The sequence below is a fragment of the Erythrolamprus reginae genome, chromosome 1 (assembly GCF_031021105.1).
Source record: "Erythrolamprus reginae isolate rEryReg1 chromosome 1, rEryReg1.hap1, whole genome shotgun sequence".
Lineage (NCBI taxonomy): Eukaryota > Metazoa > Chordata > Lepidosauria > Squamata > Dipsadidae > Erythrolamprus > Erythrolamprus reginae.
In genome coordinates, this window is record NC_091950.1 from 383067413 (window position 1) to 383086992 (window position 19580).

Sequence of the window (19580 nt, forward strand, 5' to 3'; positions counted from 1 at the left end):
GCTTAAAGCTCTGTTAGGAGAATTGTTGCTAGATTTATGGTTGGGGGTCACCACAACATGAGGAACTGTATTAAGAGGTCACGGCTTTAGAAAGGTTGAGAACCACTGTGTAAAGCATTATGGGACGATGTATAAGTCTAAGTGTTATTGCTAAAAACTGTCTGGATGAGTTTGGACCAAGGTTGTTATTGAATGAAAAATAGGAGGACTATACAGAAGATAATGATGAGATTTGTAGAGCTTGTGTTTTCATCTCTCTCAGATACTTAAGGTCTTTATTGTATTAGAAAAAATAACATTTGAAGAGAATTTGCACTTTAGTCTTCCTCTTCTGTTACATCTTTGTTCAATTCTGTTACAATGTTACATCTACTTATCAATGAAAGCAAAATAAATTTAACAGAATACTGATGCACAAGAACCTAAGTGGCTTTTCACTACATCAGGAAAAGAAGGGTTTCTATATTTTGTTTTTATTTTAATATTAACTTTATTTAACCTCTGTCCATTCCTTCTGGATTCTTATTAACTGATAAATTCTAAACTGAATTTTGAAAGTAAAACAGTAGTTGGAATTTGAGCAAAAAACCCATTTCTTAAATTTCACCATTCATGTGATTGCTTCAAGATTCCTACATGATCTTGCCAAATACAACCTTTGTAAAATCCTGCATTAGAAAAAATAAAAATGCAGCTAAAAGTGTAAGTCCACATTTCTTCTTTTCCTTTTCTGTACACTGGAGTAGGAGCATTTATCAATGCAAACCTATATGAATGGTAATGCATCAAAATGCTGTTGTATTTTATTGATGTAGAAAGCAAAAGATAAGAAGACACTGAAAGTTATTCTGTTATAAATGTAGCACAGTCCTTTTGATGTTATCAATTCCAAATGTATTAGACTTCAATTCTTGCAATTCCAAGAGATAGAAACTTCACCATGCACCATGTTCTCTGAAAAGTCTGTGAGTTAAAGGAACACATGTTTGGAGATCAGTCTATGGAAGAGTGGCAAACAAAGTATAGAAAGAAAAGATAAGAATGGGAGAAAATACCAATTTGACTTCAGAAGCAAAAACAGATCATTTGGAACTGCAATATTTATTTGATGACAATTTTGTACAAGGAAACTGTCAAATACACATCTTCTGAACGTACAGAATAGAAATGTTATGAAAATACTATGACTTTTTAGGACCCTAATATTTAACACTGTTAAATGTAATAAAATTGTATTTAAAAGTATGAATTGATTTCAAAGCAATATTTACTCTTTCCTTTACAATTTATCAGCTTAAGAAACAAATGGAGGAAAGTTACCTTTGGCTCAAGATACGTTATTGGCTGCAATGTTCCCAACAGCTGAGCTCTAGATCTTTTAAAAAAATGCTCAAACCAAAAGACAAAACTAACTTTCTCCCCCTCCCCCTACAGACATACATATCTATTTGACTAAAGAGCTATAAGGAGACTATAAAAATTATGGATCACAGAAATAAGCAATTAGTGTTATCTTCAATTGCTTTATTGGCAGTATTCACTCGTTAGAATAGAGGCGGCCATAAAACAGATTGCAACACACTGTATAATGGCATATGGGGTTTTACATTGTAATGGCCATTCTCTGCCAAAGTCATATTTTCATTTGATTGCATGGAACATCATCTCTGAGTTTCCAAAAGCAGAAGTGGATAACTCTGTTGCTTCTCTCCTTTTTCTCTTCCCTGTTGACTATCAGGTAGATTTTGAGGTCCTTAGCAGATGAAAAGAACATCACAATGTAAGATCAACAAGGCTCCTTGACCTTTATCAAATTGGGGGTGGCCCAAATCAACAAAATAATATACGATAATATTTGAACATTGACTGATTCTGAACCTATAGTTGTAGTAATATGAATTTTCATGGTGAGAAAAAGGAATAGAGTTGACACTTTCAGTCACCACAAGTAAACCATTCATATATATTCCATGTATAAAAATGTCTGGAGAGAAAATGCTAGTCCCATAACCTCCTTTTGTAGAAGAGGAATATGAAGGGTGAAGGGCTACCAAAATTTTTAGTACCACACTGTGGGCATGGCTTATGCAGGACACCCTGCATTTTCTTTCAACATCTTTCAGTGCAAATTGGGTGCTCTGGGGTGGCACTCCATTTTTGCTACCCCACTGAATTTTCCCCCATTCGGGCAGTAGCTCACCCCTGATCAGAACTGAATATCTATCCATCTTTACCTAAAAAAATCAGGATATGTCAAGTTTTATGTTACCTTTCAGGTGCACAAATAAGCAAAGACAGTTTATACTTCTGTGTAAAAATACCCTTTAAGTGTTGGATATGGTCTCCTGCAACAGAATCAATGCATTCTACCCTATCCAGTTAGGCCTTCATAGGAAACGTGATTCCTGTGAGTATCTTGGAAATCAGTTTGAATTTTGATTGGTTCTCAAATGGATGAACTCAAGAAAGAGAGAATCAATTAACTTTTAGCCATAATCAACCAAAACACCTGGAGGAACATCAGAACTGAATATCTTATCAATTTTTACCTAAAATGTCTAGAATCTAGAAACTACGTTGTGATTATATAGGTACATCCTGCATTTTTTAATAATTTAATACTAACTTAAGCAGCTGAAAGCTGCAGAAAGAAAGATCATGACATTTTGGAGCCATGAAAGGTAATGGCTAGAAGGGATTGTGAATATCACCTAATGATATTCTAGCCCAATGCAGGAATATATGACTAAAGCATCAATCACATATGGATATCCAGCTTCTCTTATCTTCTATTGTTGATTAGCTCTTAGCATTTGAAAATTCTTCACAATATCCAACCAAGATCTGGATGTTATTAGGTTGGGTTTTTGGTAATTTAAATCCATTACATTTTCTTCTGTTTTTGGAACACACTAAGTCTTCTGCAGCAATTACCATATGTCTTCCTTGCGCCTTCTCTTGTCCAACCTAAGTATATCGTAGAAGGTAAAGGTTCCCATCACACATATGTGCTAGTCATTCCCAACTCTATGGGGCGGTGCTCATCTCAGTTTCAAAGTCGAAGAGCCAGCGCTGTCCAAACACATCTCAGTGGTCAGACCTTGTTACCTTCCATGTCACCTTCCCACCAAAGGTGGTTCCTATTTTTCTGCTTGCATTTTTTAATGTGCTTTTGAACTGCTGGGTTGGCAGAAGCTGGGACCAGTAACGGGAGCTCACAGACAGTATTTAAGAAAAATAAAACTCAGAAAGTAAAGACTAAACAAAAAGGCATGATACATGCATATATCAAAACCCCTTTTTATCCCCCTCTTGGAGATTGGCCAATCCCTAGTGTCCATTACCATTAGGTGGGTGCATCTTCAGACCCACATCACATTTGGAATGCAACTTCTAACGGTCTCCTCCTGGTCACTTGGTTTCTAGGAAAATGAAACTTATCCCACTTCACAGGGCCTCCTGAACTCTTCCCCCCCAATGCCCAAGACCCCTCCCCATTTCTATTGGCAACCAAGCGTAGAAGTAATGCAGATTCATAGCGAAGGTGGACATCACCACATTATGTGGCATTAGGAATTCAAACCACTGAAAAGCTGACCTCTCGATCGACAAGTTATTTCTGTGTATAAATACCCTGTATTATCTTAGGACAGTAGTGCAATCGTGTAGGGGATGGCCTCCTGCAACAAAATCAATACATTCTACCAACTCAAGTTTGGGCTTCATAGAATTTGTGATTCCTATGAGTATCTTGGAAATCAGTTTGAATTTTGATTGGTTCCCAAAGGGATAAACCCAAGAAAGAGAGAATCCACTAACTTTTCAGCCACAATCAACCAAAGCATCTGGAGGCTTCCTTATTAATACACATATTTTGGAACGCTGGGAAACCAGACTGATACAGAAAACCCATTTTAAAATGTGTAGTGCTATACCTTTAAACTATGGTAGGAAAATTCAGCTGGGTGCATTTAACTACTATTGTAGCCTACCGTGTGTGTTTTTATTAATAGAAGCCTACACATTACAAAGTCTTATTGGCACCAAGCTGAGCTTTCTTGTCTGTGTTAGGTTCCAGGCTCAAGGGACAGTATGTTTTGAAAATGTCATGGTGCTCTTTTGTAACAGAAAGGGATCTTGCTAAGTCAGGTGACAAAAGGCAACAGAAGATAACAGGAGAGAGACAGGAAAAAAATGCCTTGTACCTCTTTCTTTCTTTATTTAGCTAACCATTAATGTTATTCTTATTAATCATTGCTGCAATACCGTATACTGACATACATAAAAAGAATAGAGGATTTGAATAATAGAAAGAAAAGGAAGGTTTGAAATATACACACATAAAATACGTTTTAGTCTCACGTTAGGAGAAGGGTGAAGGTTTTAGACAGCAGCCCTGACTTAGCAATTGGCAAATACTTTCCTTAAATATTGTGTAATGTGGTTCTCTGGTTGCATTTCCCAGAACATGCCTACATTTGTATTATGATATGATGGAAAATAACCTGGCTTTTTGCAGTAGGGTTAGATGGATTTCTTTTCTAAAAGATATAGAAAGAAAAGATTGCAATTGAGCAGGTTAATTATTTGAATGGGAGACATTTCTCCTGTGTCAGTACCAAGAAGACATTTCTCCTGTGTCAGGTACAGCCTTCTGCTGCACGAATCCCAGTGACCAGTTAGGTCCCACAGAGTGGGTCTTCTCCGGGTCCCGTCAACTAAACAATGCCGCTTGGCGGGACCCAGGGGAAGAGCCTTCTCTGTGGCGGCCCCGGCCCTCTGGAACTAACTCCCCCCAGAAATTAGAATTGCCCTCACCCTCCTTGCCTTTCATAAGCTATTTAAAACCCACCTATGCTGCCAGGCATGGGGAATTGAGATACTCTTTCCCCCTAGGCCTTTACAATTTTATGCATGGTATGTCTGTATGCATGCTTGATTTTTATATTAATGGGTTTTTAATCATTTTTAGTATTGGATTATTATTGTACGCTGTCTTATTATTGCTGTTAGCTGCCCCGAGTCTCTGGAGAGGGGCGGCATACAAATCCAATAAATAATAAAATAAGAATAAGAATAAGAATAAACATATGCACTTGTTCACATTTATTCTCAGGTGACCTTGATTGTTTCCCAAAGCTAAACCTTGACAAATATGGTAGGCACTTGGAAGAGAAACTATTTATTTATTTATTTTGTTCAATACACAATGAAGGTTATAGAGGATATACTCATAGTAAAATATATCAGAGAAAGAATAGAAGAGATATAGGAAAAAAATTGGGAATAAAGATATAAGATATAGGAATAAGATATAGGAATAAAATATATCAATGAAAGAATAGACAAAGGATATAGGAATAGAAGAAAAGATATAGGAGATATAGGAGAGACAGTAGGACAGGGGACGGAAGGTACACTAGTGCACTTATGCACGCCCCTTACTGACCTCTTAGGAATCTAGTGAGGTCAACCGTGGATAGTCTAAGGGTAAAATGTTGGGGGTTAGGGGATGACACTACGGAGTCCGGTAATGAGTTCCATGCTTCGACAACTCGATTACTAAAGTTGTATTTTTTACAGTCAAGTTTGGATCGGTTAATATTAAGTTTGAATCTGTTGTGTGTGCTCTTGTGTTGTTGTTGTTGTTGAAGCTGAAGTAGTCTTTGACAGGCAGGACATTGCAGTATATGATCTTGTGGGCAATATTTAGATCATGTTTAAGGCATCATAGTTCTAAGCTTTCTAGACCCAGGATTGTAAGTCTAGTTTTCTGTTTCGAGTGGAGGAGTGAAGGGCTCTTCTGGTGAAGTATCTTTGGACATTTTCAAGAGTGTTAATGTCCGAAATGTGGTATGGGTTCCAAACAAATGAGCTGTATTTGAGGATGGGTCTGGTGAAAGTTTTGTAAGCTCTGGTAAGTAGAGTGAGCAGAAGCTATGTAGGATTAGGTTAACAACTCTTGAAGCCTTTTTGGCAAAGTTGTTGCAGTGGTCTTTGGCGCTTAGGTCTTTTGTTATTAGTATTCCGAGGTCTTTAACCGAGTGGGGGTTATTTGTGATAATTTGTTTATTCAGTTTGTATTTGGAGTTCTGATTTTTTTTGCCAATGTGTAGGACAGAGCATTTGCTGGTTGAGATTTGGAGTTGCCATGTGTTAGGCCAATCAGAAACAGAGTCTAGGCCTTTTTGGAGAGTAGTTGTGTTATTGGTGGTATTTTACATCGTCAGCGAAGAGTTGACTATTAAGAAATCTCAAGTGTAAAGGTTACGCTCGAACATTAACTCACATACATTTGGGAAGAAAGTGGTGACAAATCAGTATTACATTACGGCCAAGAAAACTATATAGATGTGATTATGTAGACGCAGAATATCCCAAAACATTTTAAAACAACTCCAGTAATCAGCAATTATAATGATAATAGAAGTAAATGGGCAGCCATGTTCAGGCTGGGCTCAAAGAAAACTCTTTCTGAAAGAGATGAGGATAGGAACCCTGTGGCTTATCGGTGGACCATTAGTGATATCCTAGAGTAAACTTCAACTTCCAGAATTCTCTTTTACTGGGAGTTGAAATCCACATTCTTAAAGATGCCAGTGTTGAGAATCATTGCTCTAGACCAGACTCAGGTTCACTTGATTTTATAGGGGGTAGAATCTCTAGCAAATTTTCTAAGATGTTCAGATGGCACAGATGGACTCATCCATGGGAAGGCTATATAGTGGTACCTCTACCTAAGAACACTTCTACTTACAAACTATTCTAGATAAGAACCGAGTGTTCAAGATTTTTTTTGCCTCTTCTCAAGAACCATTTTCCACTTACAAAGCCGAGCCTCCGAAACTGTAACTGGAAAAGGCAGGGAGAAGCATCTGTGGGGCCTCTCTAGGAATCTCCTGGGAGGAAAAAGGGCCAGAAAAGGCAGGGAGAAGCCTCTGTGGGGCCTCTCTAGGAATCTCCTGGGAGGAAACAGAGCTGGAAAAGGTGGGGAGAAGCCTCCATGGTGCCTTTCTAGGAATCTCCTGGGAGGAAACAAGGCCTCCACCCTCCCTGTGCTTTTACATTGATTCCTATGGGAAAAATTGCTTCTTACAAACATTTCTACTTAAGAACTTGATCACTGAACGAATTAAGTTCGTAAGTAGAGGTACCACTGTATGTATACTGGTGCCATGCTATACATGGCTTTACCTCAAGAAATGTACCATTCCTCAACGAATGGTTTCTCCAGCTAGGACTCCAGCCACTTTATTTTGCACTGTCTGCCAGAATAATATCACAAGGATAGCATTGTCTACTGTCTTTAAGGGTAATATTACATCATTGAAGCCGATATTGTATTTCTTATAATAGTATGATAAATCACATATATGTCTATCTAGAAGTATATATGGAGGTATATTGTCTGTGTGTAGACATAACCTTTGAAGCCTGAATGGATTCTTTCAGAAAGCAAATGATTGCTCATTCCTAATTGTGTAATCTCTTGCGGCACATAAAGTTAAATCCCATTACAGCAATTGAAAATTACAGAGTGATATTCAGTGGGATGAGGCCAAAATTTCAGCACTGCGATTACTGCCTTTTCTGAGTTTGAGACATAAAATTATTCAGTCTGAACTTTCCCACTAATTATTTGTAGCATGCTTTTTCTGGATGCTGAATCAAAATATGCTGCAGAAAACATAGCAGCTAAGTTAATAACCCCCAAACATCCCATACATAAATACAGACATACTCACCCTAAAGAAAAAAGAGGAGGCTCAGAAGTGCAGTGTTTGCTTAAAATAGCAGCTTTCTGAGAGTAGAGATACTTTCAAAGACCTTGGAGTACTCATATCCAATCGCCCACTGTAACAACATTGTCAAAAAAGCATTAAGAGTTGTCAATCTAATCTTACACAGCTTCTTCTTTGGTAACATTGATCTGCTAACCAGAGCTTACAAAACATTTGTCAGACCAATTCTTGAATACAGCTCACCTGTATGGAACCCGTATTGCATAGCAGACAATAATACAATTGAGAGTGTCCAGAAATATTTCAGAAGAAGAATCTTTCACTCCTCCTCTCGCAACAAAATGCCTTACTCCGCCAGACTTGAAATTCTGAAATTAGACAATTTACAATTACGTTGCCTCCGAACTGATCTAACCACAGTTCACAAAATCATATACCAAAATGTCCTTCCTGTTAATGACTACTTCAACCACAACAACACACAAGCATGTAACAGATTCAAACTAAATTTAAACCGTTCCAAACTAGACTGCAGAAAGTACGACTTCATCAATAGAGTGATCAATGCCTGGAATTCACTACCTGACTTTGTTGTTTCTTCCCCCAAAATCTTCAACCTTAGATTGTCTATAGTTGACCTCTCCCTTTTCTAAGAGGTCTGTAAGGGGCATGCATAACCACACCATTGTGCCTACCATCCCTGTCCTATTGTCCTATTGTCTTTTTTACCATTACTTTCTATGCTATGTTTATATAAACTACAGTGGTACCTCGACATACGAGTTTAATTCATTCCAGACCTGAATTCGTAAGTCAATTAACTCGCATCTCGAACGAATGCCTTTAGACTTTGTTTTTTGCACCAAGATAACTGGAAGCAAGGAGATTCTTGCGCCACCTAGTGGAATCTCGGCTCGTATCCCGAATTTGAGCTCAGGTGTCGAACAGAAATTTCACTCGCGTCGCGGCTCGTAACTTGGAATACTCACATGTGGAGCAGCTCGTATCTAGAGGTACTACTGTACTATCCTATTCTTGATTGAGAAAAATAAATAAATAAAATAAAAATAAGTAAATAATATGGGACTTAGATTCAGTTTTGAATCTAAGCCCCACATTATTTCCCAACTTCCGATACTGTTCAGACAGTCAAGGTTTTGGTACTGTTAATAACTAACATGGTTCTGCCTTGATGTAAACCTCATATTTCTGAACAAAGTTTTTTGGAAATCATTTAGAAAATGTTTAAGTTTGTAACTTTATGTTTTCTGGATAGCTGCGCCCTTCAAATATATTTTGTAAGCTGCTCCGAGTATGCAAAGAGAAGGGCGGTCTATAAATCTAATAAATAAATTAAAAAATATATTTGTGGGGTGAAGCACACACACCCCTACAATTTTGAATTGTAGCATAGTTTGTAAACTTTGCCCTGGATAACCACTTGTAATGCAATCCTTTTAGATGGTTGTCTTAAACACTTTTGTTTCCTTCATTCTCCCAAACTATCTAGAAATGGTTTCCTTATTGTTTCTAAGTGCTTGATTTTTGTTATGTCTCTGTCAAACTGTTCCTAGAAACTATTTTATTGCTGTCTTTATCCATAAAACAAGACAACTGGAACTGGGGGAGAGCTTATCCCTTCTTTTCTCTTCTGTGACCCCATCATAAATCTACACTGATATAGCTATGAAGTTTAATCAACAAGATTGCTATTGAAGCCAGCAGGAATTTTGAACTCCTGAACAGAGTGGCTGGAATGAATATAAAAGAAGACGAAAAACCCACCTTCCATATATATTATATTTCTAATACTTCACTTCCCCTCTCCCCAAACACATCTAACTGTAATTATAAATGCATGCTATGTACATTATGTATTTGGCTCTCACAAATATTTGGCTGAATTATTATCTGAGAGGCAGAAATGTTTGGACTACAATTCCTGCATCTTGTTCCATTGCCTATGCTAGGAGGGATTGGTAATAAGGGAGATCAACAACATTGGAAGGCCTCCCAATTGCCTACTTGTGTGCTTATCTTTTCCTAATACATATAATATAGGTCTTAATAGGATGCCAGTAGTATTTATCTGTTTAGAATTGCATGCAGACTTATCCCCCCCCCCTTTTTGTTACAATTCAAAACAGCATCCATAATACTTTGTAGGGATATTTCTCTCCCAACAATTATCTTGTGAGGTGGGTTGTTGGGTTGAAAGAAAGTGCCTGAACCTGAGACACCCAACAAGCGTTTCTGGATAAGGAAAGACTAGAATCCAATCAACTAGTTTCTGGTCCAGCATCTTACACTACACCAAACTGACTCTCTGATATGTACTTTAATCTAATATATATTTCCATCAGAGTTGTTTGTATAAGCCTTTACAAGGTATAGAAGTAGACAAAGTACAGTGGTACCTCTACCTACAAACGCCTCTACTTACAAACTTTTCTAGATAAGAACCGGGTTTTCAAGATTTTTTTGCCTCTTTTCAAGAACCATTTTACACTTACAAACCTGAGCATCCGAAACTGTAACCAGAAAAGGCAGGGAGAAGCCTCCGTGGGGCCTTTTTAGGAATTTCCTGGGAGGAAACAGGGCCGGAAAAGGTGGAGAGAAGCCTCTGTGGGGCCTCTCTAGGAATCTCCTGGGAGGAAACAGGGCCTCCACCCTCCCTGTGGTTTCCCCAATCACACACCTTATTTGCCTTTACATTGATTCCTATGGGAAAAATTTCTTCTTTTTACAAACTTTTCAATTTAAGAACCTGGTTACGAAACGAATTAAGTAGTGGTACCACTGTACTTAAACATTGGCAGCTGATTTTTCAGACGTTTTAACTGTAAAACTGCTATAGTTCAAAATGTGCAGAAAAATTACTCCAGCCAAACATCATCACCTAGATCTTTGATGTCTAAACATCAACATGACAGCCCAGCCCCTTTGACAATAGTTTATGTAATGCTGAGTTGACAGAAAGACAGTGATGAGCAAGGATTGGTCTAGGCAAGTGCCAAATCCTGATGTTTTGAACAATGTAATGTCCTCTGCAAATCAAAGGCAGGAAATATATAAGCTGCAACAAGTGAGGATATATTTCACACTAAATATAATAGTGTTTGACAGTCAAACAAACACAGAGAGAACCTTAGCAAAATGTGTACAGTTTAAGATCTCATTATTTAGATAGCAAAAAAAAGGAACAGTGAGGAAAAGACTAAGAGGCAGTACAATTGGCATGATTTCACATTAATGTTATAAATTAGCAATAGGTTATGTGGACATACTGTATAAATATTAGTGGCTGGAATAAAATAGAATACATTAGTGGCTCCTTCAGGCCCCTTTCACATATTTGGTCTCATTAATACTTAGGAGTATTTCCTTTTTTCTCATTTCTTTTAATAGAAATGAAACAATCAACTTCAAGGTGGGTGTTTTTCCCCTAATTTCAATGACCTTATAAGTCAATTTAGAGAAATTTCTGATGTTTTCAATTTGTTTGTAATTCTCTGTTCCAGTGTTAAATGTTTTCCTCTTGTGGAAGTTCTAAGATATGGGAAGTCAGTTTTTACATGGTCAGAATAAATCATCCTGAAACAACATCAATTTTTATTTTACCAAATGCACAAGATATCTGGAAAACCTTCAAATCAGTTTACACCATCAGATAAAATGGTATAAGAATCAAAACTTTGATTTTATTATAAATATTCATTTGAAGCATGGCACTCAATTGCCTTCAATAACTTTAACACAAGAACAAGGGGACACAATCTGAAGTTAGTTGGGGGAAAGATCAAAAGCAACATGAGAAAATATTATTTTACTGAAAGAGTAGTAGATCCTTGGAACAAACTTCCAGCAGATGTGGTTGATAAATCCACAGTAACTGAATTTAAACATGCCTGGGATAAACATATATCCATCCTAAGATAAAATACAGAAAATAAAGGCAAACCAGATGGATCATGAGGTCTTTTTCTGCCGTCAGTCTTCTATGTTTCTATCAAAAAGTCTTCTTTCCAATATCCATTGTCAGGAGAAACTAATATAAAATATGATGCAAATCTGGTATAAACGCATTGATCATTTTGTCAGCAGCAGTTAGCTAACGGAGTCTACGGAGAGGGGCGGCATACAAATCTAATAAATAATAATAACCTATAGGAGACAGAATCATCCCAGTTCTCTCTTTGCAAGTCTACAGCATTCTTCTTCATCATCATTAATTTTTTCTTGTTATTTTTGTTTTCCCCATTATGGAACCCACTGGATCTGGTGCTACATACATATACAGTATATGTAACATATTCTTCTTTGTTCTAGACGAACAGAATCTTCACCCAAGACAGGAAGAAAGGGTATTTTTATTTATCACAACCTAAATATTTGTAATTTGAACATCATCGTTCTGCAATGACCCGAACAAAAACTAATAGTAGATTCAGAACAGGAGTTAGCAGTGGATTTTTTTTTAAAAAAAATGTTCCATTGAAAAAAAGTCTGCTAATTTACTAAAGGATTCAGATAGCACTTTAAACTTTGTACTGGGATAAAGCTTTAAAGATTTTCAGCACCTGCCATCATCAATTAGAGATACTTGCTAGCCTGCAAAATAAATGTTTTGTTAGTTCTGGAACAGCACAGATTTCAAGATCTCCCTATTGTCCAAAACAGATTTTTAGGGGATACAGTGACTTCAAAGAAAGGAATTGGATGAAAACCTCTAGCAGAAATCAGGGCTTGGTGGAAATCATCAATAGACACAAAGAGCTTTTCTCTTGACAAAAAATGCAAGATCTGGACATCAACCATTTACCCACGGAAGCAGAGTAAAGATGCTGAGACATATTGTGGATTAAATAAGGGTCATTTTATTAAATTACCATAAATTACCATAAATTTAAATAAATTTGCATACACCAATTTAAATATTTAAATTAAAACGAACTAGGGACCTGCAGAGGCCAAAACTAACGGGGCGGAAATTCCTACCAGAAAATTCCTTGGCAACATTGGACAAAAACTCCTTGCTGAATCTGGTGAAGGTACCACCTTCACCTGGATCCAAGCCACGCCCCTTCATCGCGTGGGAGGAGTTCACCCTCCAATCCCCATGGGAAATTGGATCCGGTGATTCCCATGGACATCCCCTCTCCAATCCCCGACGTAGTTCCAACCTCTAGTTCCTGGAGAGAGGCAGTCCATCACCCTTTAAGGATGCCCAAAGGAGCATGCGCAGTCGCTTCTAAATGCCCAATTCCGCCCCTAACCTGCCAAACCCCAATGACCAAAGGGAGGCCTATACAGATATCTAAGTGCACCGCATCCCCTAACCAATCCAGTCCGCACCGCCAGTGTGGAATAGGCGAAAAAACGGCCGCCTCTAAAGGGGAGGCCGCAAAAAATTCCTATTCGGCCCCGAGGCGACCTCCTCAGGACACACTGATAATAGCGGAGGGTGGGCGGGTGTTCGCTTCGAATTTCACCCAGCAAGGGGGAGGTCCTATCCGGATCGCCCTTAAATAGAGCGATCTCGGACCTCCCCCGGACCAGCAGGCAGTGCGCTTTCCTGGCGCGCTGCCAGAAGCCGAACTTCCAGGTTCCAAAGGAACCCGGAAGTACAGAGCTCCGAAGAGCGGCCAGCAGCGTCCCCCAGCTCGGCAGGTAATTTCGACCGGCGGTTTTAAGCCGCCGGTCGTGCATTAATCTAAAATAATGATGTCTTAAGGTATTCATTATAAATAAAGGAGAACATTAGTAGCTCAGGGATTAAATGAGCAGTCCTTGGGGCTCTCTGAGTTTGTTTTCTTGCAGATGTTTCATTACCCTAACTAGGTAATATCATCAATGCCAGTAAGGAGTGCCCTTTGCTGTCAGTTTATATTCTGGTGTCTTGCCTGTCTGTGTGGGTAAGGATAGTTTTAGGGATTCTTTGTTTGGCCTGTTTATTAATGGCTCTTTGGCAGTTTTTTGATTGGGGTATTTCTTAATTGATTGTTGGTCTGAGGTTAACCTTGGAGTTAATCTAAACTGATCTGAGTGCTGATTACTGGTGGAGAAGTGCTGGAGTCTTTTTCTCTTTTGGACTGGTTGTTTGCCTCTTTTGCATAATCTATAAATATTGTTAATGTCTACATGTCTGTTGATGTCTGATTTGTGAGAGTGCCAGGCTCCTAGAAATTCTCTAGCATTTTTGGATTTAGCCCAGTCTAGGATTGTCTTAATTTCCCAATTGAAACTATGGTTAAATCTGTCTATATGTTGTGAAATTAAAGAATTTTCATCATGTCTTCTGATTACCAGTTGGTGTTGATATATGTGTTCTGCCAATCTTCTGCTTGTTTGTCCTACATAGTGGTTGTTGCAGTTCTTACATTGTATGTTGTAGTCATCATATTTATGCTTAACCTGCCCTCCAGGTATGAAGCACAGCCTACATAAAACTCTTCTCCAAATTCTTCATCACACAGCAGTTCTGCTATGTGGATACATTGAACTGAAATAATCCGTGAATGATCCACATTGCCCAGTGATCATTATACAAGAGGTAGATTTCCCCTGAACCAGTCTCCTTTATCTTAATACAATACGATAGCCACTACTCTATAGTTAATCCTAGTTCCTTATTGCTGCACAAGGCCATAGTTAGGGCAGAGGTCCCCAAATTTGGCAACTTTAATTCTGGGAGTTGAAATTCACAAGTCTTAAAGTTGCCAAGTTTGAAGACCTCCTAGTTAGGGCTATTGTATACTTAAAAGTGATTAGGAAAAAGTTTTGTGAATGTATGAAAAGCACAACAATTATCTGCTGTATAATAATGATGATGATGATGATGATGATGATGATTATTATTATTATTATTATTATTATTATTATTATTATTATTATTATTATTATTATTATTATCGACTCTGGCATAAGCCAGTGAAAGCAGTTGCAATGGTCCTTGGCATTCTGGGTGCAGTGCCAAAGGATCTCAGTGGACATTTGAAAACCATTGGAATTGACAAAATCTCCATCTGTCAATTGCAGAAGGCTGCCTTACTGAGATCAGCACATATAATTTGCCACTACATCACGTAGTCCTAGGTGCTTGGGAAGCGCCCGACTGGTGATGAAATATGAAATCCAGCATAGTGATCCCGTTTGCAGAGTTGTATTGATGATGATGATGATGATGATGATGATGATGATGATGACGACGACAACAACAACAACAACAACAGTTTTCTAAGGGACCTTGGAGGTCTTCTTGTCCAACCCCCTGCTTAGGCAGGAAACCCTACATCACTTCAGACAGATGGTTATCCAACATCTACTTAAAAATTTCCAGTGTTGGGGAATTCACAACTTCTGGAGGCAAGCTGTTCCACTGATCAACCGTTCTGACTGTCAGAAAATTTCTCTTTAGTTCTAAGTTACTTCTCTTCTTGTTTAGTTTCCACCCATTGCTTCTTGTTCTACCCTTAGGTACTTTGGAGAATAGGTTGACTTCTTCTTTGTGGCAACTCTTGAGATATTGGAACACTGGTCCTTCTTTTCATTAAACTAGCCATGCCCAGTTCCTGCAACCATTCTTCATATGCTTTAGCCTTCAGTCCCCTAATCATCTTTGTCGTTGTTCTCTGCACTTTTTGTATAGTCTCAATATCCTTTTTGCATCATGGCAACCAAAATTGAATGCAGTATTCCAAGTGTGGCCTTACCAAGGCCTTATAAAGTGGTATTAACATTTCATGTGATCTTGATTCTATCCCTCTGTTAATGCAGCCTAGAACTGTGTTGGCTTTTTTGGCAGCTGCTGCACGCTGCTGACTTATATTTAAATGATTGCCCACTAGGACACCAAGATCCCTCTCACAGTTACTACTGTTACACAATGTACCACATATACTGTACCTTTGCACTTTGTTTTTCTTGCCTAAATGTAGAACCTTACTTTTTTCACCATTGAATTTCATTTTGTTAGATAGTGGCCATTGTTCAAATTTGTCAAGATCCTTCTATATTTTGCACCTGTCTTCTGGAGTGTTGGCTATTCCTGCCAGTTTGGTGTCATATTCAAATTTGATAGATTCCCCATCTATCCCCTCGTCCAAGTCATTGGTGAAGATGTTGAAGAGTAGTGGGCCTAAAACAGAGCCTTGGGGTACTCCACTACATACATCATGTAGATGTAGTTCTACATGTAGATGTAGTTCACATTGGGTGTGGCTAGTTAGTCAGTTTTGAATCCATCTGGAGGTGTTGCTGTCCATCCCAAATTTTTCTACTTTTTTTAGTAGTGGGTTATAGTCTACTTTGTCAAAAGCCTTACTGAAGTCCAAGTAAACCACATCGACAGCATTCCCCTGTTCCACTAATTTTGTCACTTTGACAAAGAATTATTAAGGCAGCCTTTTTTCAGATTTCCCCATGAGCTTGAGAAATGGTACTGCTTCAAATTATTTTTGAAGCATGCACAGCCCTTTTGATAATGCAACACTTGGGACACCACTGATATTATTTTCATCGAGCATTTTAACTGCAGAATATTTGTTACTGTATTAATAGATGTCGCTACTTTCTTTATACAAAGGATTTCAGTGACAAGTATAATTTTCAGCTTTAAAATGTTACTCATACTAAACAAGGGTTGCCACTGTGGGGAAAAAAGGAAGGTGTTGATTTGTATGTGTGTTGGTATATGTGTAGCAACATTCTGTATTGATTCTAAGCCTTCACAGTAGCTTTAGTTCATGATTCCAAATTATGACGAGAAGCACCCAAGTTGTCACAGTGCCAAACATGAAAACAAAAGGGCACAATCTTAAACTAATTAAAGGCCAGGCATCAAAGAAAATTAAGCAGAATTTCTTTGCATAGAGAATCAGTAGTACATTTTTTTAAAAAAATATCAATGTGCAATTAACATAGAAATTGCTGTAAAAGAGAAACCCATGAATGATTTATGTTGAAACAGTGTCTTGTTTATAATAGTAGCCAGTACTAGATATTTTAACAAAAAAAGCACTGCACTTCCCCCACCCTTATAATGTACTTAATTGCATGGTACAATGCCAGGGGGCTATGGGGTGGGGGGAAGCATTCTCACACCCCAGCTGTTGAAAGGTTTACAATATAAAGTGTGCAAATAATGATAGTATTTAGTATTTTAGTGGGGGCAAACTGTAGAAGCAAGGATGCCTACACATAGGTTATCCAACAGGGAATTTTTCTGTATCTCTTTGCTCTTTGTTGTTGTTGTTGTTGTTGTTATTGTTGTTGTTGTTGTTATTATTATTATTATTATTATTATTATTATTTATTAGATTTGTATGCCGTCCCTCTCCGAAGACTCAGGGTGGCTCACAACAATAATCAAAAACAATATAACATTGCAACAAATCTAATATTAAAAGAGAACAATATATAAAACCCCGACAATTTAAAACCCATGCAACACATACATACCAAAAACATAAAATATAAAAGCCTAGGGGAGATGTCTCAATTCCCCCATGCCTGGCGATATAGGTGGGTCTTGAGTAATTTGAGAAAGACAAGGAGGATGGAAGCCATTCTAATCTCTGGGGGGGAGTTGATTTCAGAGGGCCAGGGCCACCACAGAGAAGGCTCTTCCCCCTGGGCCCCGCAAAATGACACTGTTTGGTCGACGGGACCCAGAGAAGGCCAACTCTGTGGGACCTTATTGGCCGCTGGGATTCGTGCGGTAGAAGGCAGTTCCGGAGGTATTCAAATGTTTTACATCCCAGGTAGCCTTATCTATATAAAAAGTTCTGATGTTAATCCAAAGGAGCCTTGCTTTTCTTTTTTGAGTGAATTATGCCCATGAAGCTGTCTTGAATGAAAGTTTTTTCCTCTTCCTCCTCTTCATCCTTCTCCTCAGTCTCATCAGCATTGACTTTTCCATCCGGTTGGTGCTCCTGCTTCTCAGGCAACTCCACCAGTGACTGTTTTGTGCAAGACCCTCAAAATTAATCCGCTGACTCAAAAATCCTTTATTTTATGATAAAATCAAACCCTTTATTGATAGAAGCACACATAAGGAAAAGCAGATTTTAAATGTGAAAAGGAGCTATCTTTTTCTTCAGAGCTAAACATAAACAATGTCCGGGAAAGGCGCCAAACTCGCCCTAATCAGCATTCGTTAGATAACAAGTCCATTTATCATTTAAGCATATGAATTTTCTCACCACAGTCCTGGGCAACAAGTATCCAGCAGAGAATGTCTTTTATTGAGGCAGAAACCATGTTCAATCACACAGCCCAGTCTCACATCTCTTCCATTGAACAACATTGAAATCCCACACCCAATTTCCCAAAATCCTTTGCCTTTATACTGCCTGGAAGTGACATCACACCCCACAGAGGTTAAGGCTGTAAGCTAATACCTTTTACTATGCAACTCCTCTCGCCTTCTCAACAATCTCTTATAGCGAGGGTCTAGCCACTGACTTTCCACTCTAATGTTTTCCTCATCCTCCGACTGGGACCACTCAGCCCCCTCTAGTGGTTCCTCAGGTTCACTCAGATCACTTTCTCCCTCACTCTCTGCATCAGCTGGCAACACCCCCCCCCCCACCTCAGGTTATCCAGAGGGGATAAATAAAAAAACATTTGTCGGCGCTTTTTATTAATCTCATCATGTTTCTGTTTTTCCTGGAGTTTTTGAGCTCCAGATTTCTGAGATGACATTTCAAAACCATTCATAGACTGAAACGAAATATAAAAAATATTGATAAATGAACAAACTGTTTTTCTTTTAAAAAGGTTGGTTTTGTAAAAAAAAATTTAAAAATTCCCTTTATGGCCACCTTTGAGCTGTATGGGCCCTGGAACAAGTAGGATGATTGGCTGCATAGCTAGAGGTATAACAAGCAGGAAGAGGGAGATTGTGATCTCCTTATATAGAGCGCTGGTGAGACCACATTTGGAATACTGTGTTCAGTTCTGGAGACCTCACCTACAAAAAGATATTGACAAAATTGAACGGATCCAAAGACGGGCTACAAGAATGGTGGAAGGTCTTAAGCATAAAACGTATCAGGAAAGACTTCATGAACTCAATCTGTATAGTCTAGAGGACAGAAGGAAAAGGGGGGACATGATCGAAGCATTTAAATATGTTAAAGGGTTAAATAAGGTCCAGGAGGGAAGTGTTTTTAATAGGAAAGTGAACACAAGAACAAGGGGACACAATCTGAAGTTAGTTGGGGGAAAGATCAAAAGCAACGTGAGAAAATATTATTTCACTGAAAGAGTAGTAGATCCTTGGAACAAACTTCCAGCAGACGTGGTGGTAAATCCACAGTAACTGAATTTAAACATGCCTGGGATAAACATATATCCATTGTAAGATAAAATACAGGAAGTAGTATAAGGGCAGACTAGATGGACCATGAGGTCTTTTTCTGCCGCCAGTCTTCTATGTTTCTATGTACCAGCTGCACACACACCCTCCTCAGGTCTGTCCCAGTGTGCCAGTCACTTTCACTCATTTAACCAATTCCTTCCTCTTGGTGAGAATTGGATCTCCAATAGCAGATTTTCTTTCTTTTAACCTTCTGATAAATGCAGTTGTCAGCAATAGAAGACAAGAATTTGTTGAACCTCTGACCCTTGGCAAAGGTAGAGTTTCACTAGATGGCAGGATAATTGAAATCTCCCATTATCACTCTTCCATCTGTCCACTACAGTATTCCCAGCACTTTATCTTAATTGGGTGAACCCTATCATTTTCCTACACCTTATTTGTCAGAGTTTACACCTAAATTATGTTAGTAGACACTAATTTTGAAATTGAATTCTGTTTTCTCCATGGAGTATGCT

At 38.4% G+C, this 19580-nt stretch overlaps 1 long non-coding RNA gene across 2 annotated transcripts; it reads right to left on the reverse strand.

Annotated features, from left to right (window-relative positions):
- Nucleotides 1-504: 504 nt before the first annotated feature.
- Nucleotides 505-18038, reverse strand: LOC139161915 (uncharacterized). 2 transcript variants are annotated; one of them, XR_011558173.1, is made up of 3 exons: nucleotides 17945-18038; nucleotides 7746-7854; nucleotides 505-963 (listed from the first exon to the last, which is right to left on the reverse strand). It is a non-coding gene; the product is annotated as an uncharacterized lncRNA (long non-coding RNA). The 2 variants fall into 2 exon arrangements; XR_011558172.1 differs by lacking the exon at nucleotides 17945-18038 and adding an exon at nucleotides 7986-8103.
- Nucleotides 18039-19580: the final 1542 nt, after the last annotated feature.